The sequence below is a fragment of the Octopus sinensis genome, linkage group LG1, assembly GCF_006345805.1.
Source record: "Octopus sinensis linkage group LG1, ASM634580v1, whole genome shotgun sequence".
NCBI lineage: Eukaryota > Metazoa > Mollusca > Cephalopoda > Octopoda > Octopodidae > Octopus > Octopus sinensis.
Genome location: NC_042997.1, coordinates 205,416,414 through 205,424,126, shown reverse-complemented (window position 1 = coordinate 205,424,126; position 7,713 = coordinate 205,416,414).

Here is a 7,713-nt window from a genome sequence, read left to right as displayed (position 1 = left end):
ACAGCAGAGTAATATTTGACCTCATTTATTGCTGCTGTGATGTCAGTGGCAGTGAAGGTTATGTCTGAGATTTTATGTTGGGAGTCAACTTCGTTCGTTTCTCTTACATCAATATCAGTGGGAACACTAAACACAGAGCAGTATTGTTTCTGCAGTATTTCTGCCATTTCTTTAGCATCATGTTGGGGAATGCCGTTATCATCAATCAATGGCCCAATGGGTGAGACAGTGGTTCTATGCTTATTTGCATAAGAATAGAACACTTTTGGGTTCTGTTTGATGTTTTTGATTACCCACTGTTCCTCCACAGCTCTTTGATTTTCAATGGAGGTTTTCATGTTAGTCTGCAGATGAAGTTTTTCCAGCTCTAGTATTTTCATTGTTGTTGGATGTGGATGTTGTGTGTGGGAATATTTTAATTGGTTGATTTTTTTGTTGAGTCTTTTGATGCGCTTGATGAGTGTTTTTTTTTCTTTTTAGGGAGCCGGTTTCTGTTTGTGGGAGCGTGTTTAGAGCATGTATAGGTGACAATGTTTTCAAAGTGCTGCCATGCGGTCTCAATATGGGTGGAATTGAGAGTAAAAGACCAGTCGATGAAAGACAGATCCTTTCTGATTGCTCCCCAGTCCGCTTTGTGGAAGTTTATGTTGTCAAATGGGTGCCATGGAGTGGGATTGGCTGGTTTGGTTTTTATATGTCGGAGTACCATGTCGTGGTCTGAGAGGAGAGTTTTTTCAACTGAAATACTGTGAACGAAGCTAAGAGCACTTGCCTAACTTCAGAGTATTTGTGGGCCAGTTCACATGAGGGAGGGTAAAATCACCCATCACTAGTATGTTTCCGGAGTGGTACTTCCGAAGGAAGGACTTGACTTTGCTAAGGCACTCTTCAAAGCACTTTAGAGGTGCTTGGGGAGGCCTGTAAAGACCAACAATGATTATGTCCTTGGCCTTGCTGAATAGTGATACCGATTCACAGTAGCCATTGGAAAATATGTCCTTGGCATCAAGTGAAAAGGAGTCATGGATAAAGATGGCTGTCCCTCCCTTATTTCGGTTTGTGCGATCCGCACGAACAATGGTGAAATCTTTTATTTTCACCTCGGCGTCTATATGGGTGTTGTTCAGGTGAGTCTCGGTAAGGATAAAGAAAGGGAAGCAATGTGCCGTTTCGGGAAGCCAACTCTCTATGTATGGGATCTTCCATTTTTGGGCAATAATTGATGGGTTGATGCCACGTACATTTAACAGGAATGTCGAGGTAAGGGAAGTTTGATGTTTGCATTGTTCTAAGTCACGTTTTATGTTGTTCAGTGGAAACAATGTGGGTAGTTCTTTATGGAGCTGTGTGTGTATGATTTTCTTGTTGGTAGTGGGTGTGTGGTCCTTGTGATTTGCATAGGTAGTTGCTGATAGCTCGTTGGATCTCCTGGCTTAGGTCGGCCTTCATTTCTTCTAGGTAAGTCGGTATATATATAGAGATACATATATATGTGTGTATATATATATATATATGTTAATAAAATAGAACATATGCATATATATAAACATATATGTACGTACCTACCTCTACATGTACATATACACGCATATATGTGTACAGGACACCAAAAAGACGTCGAACACATAGAGAGACGAAAAACATAGACACAAACCAAGGAACAGGACAAGCAAAAAAAAAAGGGATACAGGACAATAAGCACAACGAAAAATCCCCTTCTTCAGTCGCTAAGGTTTCATCTACTCTACGTTTCGAAGGATAAAAGCGAGACGTATCTTCGAAGAAACTTCCTTCCTGCGAAAAGCAAATCAATTAAAATTCTGAGATCTTTTCGCAGAGGGGTAAAAAATGGTAAAAAAAAGCAAGACGGTAACGACGGTACAAACATATAAACAGTAAAAAAATATATATAAACAGTGGAAAAATAAATAGATAACAGTGAGAGACAGGACACAGTGGAAAAATAAATATATAACAGTGAGAGACAGGACAAGGAGAACAAGATAAGAAGGGCTGTTTACGCCAGACGAAAAAAGTATTGCAAACGCTGGATTATAGTGGACGACGAGAGAGAAGGAATGTCGACCAGTAGCCTTAGAAGGCGGGCGAGAAAAGACAGGATAGCAGTTACGACGGAAGTATCGTCGCAGATGGACGACGGGAATGGGGGAGGAGGAGCAAGAGGAAGAGAGAGAAGAAGGGGAATGGTGCGAGGAGACCATGAAGAATGGTGAGGGGAGAGAGAGAATGAAGAATGAGAGAGAGAGGAAGAGACAAGTTAAGTGAGGGAAAAAAGACGAAAAAGGGAATGGGATAGAAAGAAAGAAAGATGCAGAGTCGCGTGAGAGTTAATATCAAGGCTAACTTGATAAACAGAACAATCTTACTTAATAGGGTGCGTGCGTTTAGTCGTATAATATGTTAATAAAATAGAACATATGCATATATATAAACATATATGTACGTACCTACCTCTACATGTACATATACATGCATATATGTGTACAGGACACCAAAAAGACGTCGAACACATAGAGAGACGAAAAACATAGACACAAACCAAGGAACATATATATATATATATATGTGTGTGTGTGTGTGTGTGTGTGTACATATATATATATATATATGTATATATATATATAGATACATATATATGTATATATATATGCGTGTGTGTATATATATATATATATATTGTATATATATATATATTATATATATATATGTATATATATAGATACATATATATGTATATATATATATATATATGTATATATGTAGATACATATATATGTATATATGTAGATACATATATATGTATATATATAGATACATATATATGTATATGTCCAACCCATGCTAGCATGGAGAACGGACGTTAAACGACGATGATATATAGGTACATATATATGTATATATATGTATATATATATATGTATATATATATGTATATATATATATATGTATATATATGTATATATATATATGTATATATATATGTGTGTATATATATATATGTATATATATATATATATATATACATATATATATACATACATATATATAACATACATATATATATATATATATACATACATATACATACATATATACATACACATATATATACTATATACATATATATATAATATATATATATATATATATATATATATATATATATATATATAGTTATATATATATATACATACATATATATATATAGGGAAAGGAGCCATGGTGAGTTGCTGTATACATCCGAGATGACCTCATACTCCAGGTCTTGATGACATACTCAAATTCGGTATGTGACACCTTAATTGTATACATAAAACAACATAATATAGTCATATGCAATACATATTGCCCACCGGATGCCCCAAATCACATAGGCAAGTTTGAAGATTGCCTCACAAGAATTAAAGAAATCCTCATGAATCTGGAACACCACGTGACCATATTCCTTATGGGTGATTTCAACTTTCCCAACGTCAAATGGCCCGAAGGTCACATACTCTCAGGAATGAATCATTGCAAGCAAGTACATGTGGAGTCACTGCTCAACCTCACCAATGCTTTATTCATGGAGCAAGTTGTACTCAAGCCAACTAGGGCGAATAACATTCTGGATCTCTGCTTCACGAACAATATGGACATCATTCATGATGTGAAAGTGACACCGACATCAGTTTCGGATCACAACATGATCTGGCCAAAAGTAACCAGAGACATACAGCCTAAAGGAAGCACCCGAAATCTCTCCAATCTGAACTTCCACAAAGCAGATTGGAAATCGATCCCAAAAGAGATCCTCAGAGAGGACTGGCCGGAATGTCTCTCCACACCAGACATTGACATGAAACTAGAATGTTTCATGTCTTCTGTGCAAGCCGTATGCCAGATATATGTCCCAGAGCACAAGGCCAAAACAAATAGGAGCAAGATTCCAAGAGACAGGAAGATCCTCATGAGACGACGGACGAAGGTTGCAAATCGTCTCAACCAACATCCCAAAAGTAGCGAAACGTCCCGCCTAAAAACAACACTGATGGAGATCGAAAAAAGGCTGCAACAATCCTATGTGAAGGAGAAAGCAGACAAAGAAGCCTAGGTTATAAAAAACATTAAATCAAACCCAAAGGCCTTCTTTCATTACGCGAAAGAAACAGTCTCAGTGCACTACAAGATAGGACCCTTCCTCCAAAAGGATGGCTCCCTCACAGACAGTCCAACTATGATCAGTGAGATGCTGAATGACCAGTTCAAAAGTGTCTTTACCACCCCGTTGGAACACAGACAAGTGAACGAACCAGTGGACTTCTTTGCCGCCTCGCCTATAACCAGTGAGGCAGTTACAATAGAATGTATTGACATTAGCAAAAAAGATGTCCTACTAGCCATAAATGAAGTTGACACAAACTCAGCTGCTGGTCCAGATGGTTTCCCAGCCATCCTCCTCAAAGCGTGTAAGCATGCCCTGGCAAAACCCCTCAAGATTCTCTTCCAGAGCTTTCTTGCGAATGGCAAACTGTCAAGCAAGCTGAAGGAGGGAATAATATGCCCAATACATAAAGGGGGAAGTAGAGCAGATGCCAAAAACTATAGGCCTATCTCTCTGACTTCACACATCAGCAAAGTCATGGAAAGGATAGTCAGAAAGAAACTAATCGCATTCCTTGAGGAAAATAACTTGCTGAGTGATACCCAGCATGGTTTTCGACCAGGTAGGAGCTGCCTGACCCAGCTCTTACAGCATTATGACTGGGTGTTGAGGCAGTAACTCAACAAATCAAATGTGGACGTAATCTACCTTGATTTTGCAAAAGCTTTTGACAAGGAGGATCATGGTATGATATGCCACAAACTACGTGACCTTGGCATAGCTGGAAAACTTGGAGTGTGGTTGCATGACTTCCTGAAAGATAGGAGTCAGGCAGTAGTGGTTAATGGATCCACCTATATGAACACACAAACAGTGAGCAGTGTTCCACAGGGCACTGTCTTGGGACCACTGCTTTTTATAGTGGTCCTCTCAGATATGCCCTCAAATGTCGATAGCCACTCTGGCCAGCTATGCAGATGATACGAAAGTCTCACAGAAAATACAGAACCCCAGCGATGTTGCACACCTGCAGCAGGAGTTGGACTCAATCTACAGATGGGCTGAGGATAATAATATGCAGTTTAATGCTGAAAAATTCCAGGCCCTGCACTACCAGCATCCAAAACTGAATATTCAACTTACAGGATACACCGGTCCACAGGGAATTTCAATCCCAGAGCCTAAGTCTGTGAGGGACCTGGGTATCGACATGAGTGATGATACCTCTTTCCAAGTGCACATTACAAGGATGGCGACAAAGTGCAGACGACTGGCTGGATGGATCCTAAGAACATTCAGAACCTGAGATAAGGAAACCATGATGGTCCTCTGGCGGACATTCGTCCTCAGTCGCCTGGATTACTGCTCACAGCTATGGTCACCCACCAGTGTAAAATTAACAGCGGACCTTGAAGCAATCCAGAGAAGATTCACAAAGAAGATCGTCTCTTTGCAACAGCTCAGCTACTGGGAAAGGTTGAAACAGCTAAGACTCTACTCCCTGGAGAGAAGACGGGAGAGGTATGCAGTAATATATGTCTGGAAGATCCTGGAAGGAATTGTGCCAAATTTTGGCATTGAAACCTACACCAATGCCAGAATGGGATGACACTGCATAGTGCCAAAGATCCCAGCAATGCCATCACGCTTCAGGACCAGCTTCTGCAACAACCTGGGTTTCAAGGGCTCACAGCTTTTTAATATTCTCCCAAAGAGTCTGAGGAACTTGCACAAAGTAGATGTAGCGGTTTTTAAATCAAAGCTGGACATCTTCCTGTCAAGAGTCCCAGATGAACCTACCTCACGGCGAGAGGTGCAAATGAGAGTAGCTGTATCAAACTCCATTCTTCACCAAGTGCCACATATTAGACGAGGTTCGTTGTAATAACAGTGTAGCACAAAACGGCGGTGCATCAGCATGGCCGCAGCTCTGAGCTGAAACTAGAAAAAAGAAAAATATATATATACATACATATATATATATATATACGGAGTCTGGATAGATTCCTTCAAGGAATACCAGATAAGCCACCCATAATTGAATACAACTCACCCAACAAAAACTCACTACTTGAATGGACCATAAACAAAACTTGACTCAAACAGGATTTAGATAATCCTATCAGGTGGTGCTATTAAGTTAGACATGGCATGGACCAATCTTTGGTCGAAACATATCTAAGTTTATATATACACACACACACACACATATATATATATATATATATATATATATATATATATATATATATATATATATATCTACATATATTTATATATACATACATATCTACATATATTTATATATACATATATATATATATATACATACATATATATACATACACATACATATATATACACATACATATATATACATACACATACATATATATACATACACATACATATATATATACATACATATATATATATACATACATATATATATATGCATACATATATATACACACACAAAAATTAGTTTGCACGCGAAAGATTTTAATTTTTGTTTTTTCGTAAAACGTTGGTCTAGCACAGTGCTTTTCAAACTTTTTGCTGGAGCGGAACCCCAAGGAAACATTCCACTGGCTCCAGGAACTCCTGTGCAATAATTTAATAGTCTTATGCACACATATCTGCACAGGAGAATTAAAAATTACTGCCGATTTTAGCAGTTTTGCAACTTCTTGTGGAACCCTGGTTGAAAACCACTGGTCTAACATAACAGTATGTTTTGCTGAGAATTAATCCATTTTTTTGACAGCAAGAGGTAAGTAGCAGTTTGTCTGAATTTTTACCTGTGTATGCTGAGACTTCTCTTAAGCTCTGTAATTTTACCTGTATTTCTGTTGTATTCGCATGCACCTTTATCTGCACCTTCTGTCGGACATACAGACACAATTACTATACGCATGCTTTCATACAACAACACTATGTTGGTAATCACAACTCACTTTGTACACTGTGACGAATTTAAAAAGAATTTTTTTCCTTGGCGAAAATTCGGGGGGTGGGTCCCTCCCTTCCGGACCAATTCCGAACCCAAAAAACTTTGGGAGGAAGTCTTTCCAATAGCGTGCATGTGTTATTGGAGGGAAATCTGGCTGCTATTTCTAGCTGGCTGAGTGACAACATAGCGATTCCCTCGCGGATTTGCAGAATATTTGTACTATTTTATAGATAAAGGAATTAATTACTATTTTACAGAATAAAATTAAGGAATTAATTATATAAATGGCACTGTCGTGCTTTTAGCTGTACGTACCAAGGTTTATAAAACAATTGAAGTTCAGTTTAAAGTTTATAAATGAATACATTTCATTCCATGTTCTGTTTAAACTTTATAAATAAATATATTCTTGCATTATTCATTATTGTTTTTAAGAAAGAAATCACACCAAATCTGCACAAATGACCACCACCGCCGATCACATACACCAATCATACACGTGTGTGTGTGTGTGTATATATGGCTATATGTCTGACTAATGTGTGCGTGTCTGTATTTATTGTATGTGTGTATAAGTAGTTATATGCTTATATTATCCATTATAGTAATATTTGTCTGTTGAAACCGGTTTTAAGGCGGTCAATAGTTTAATTAA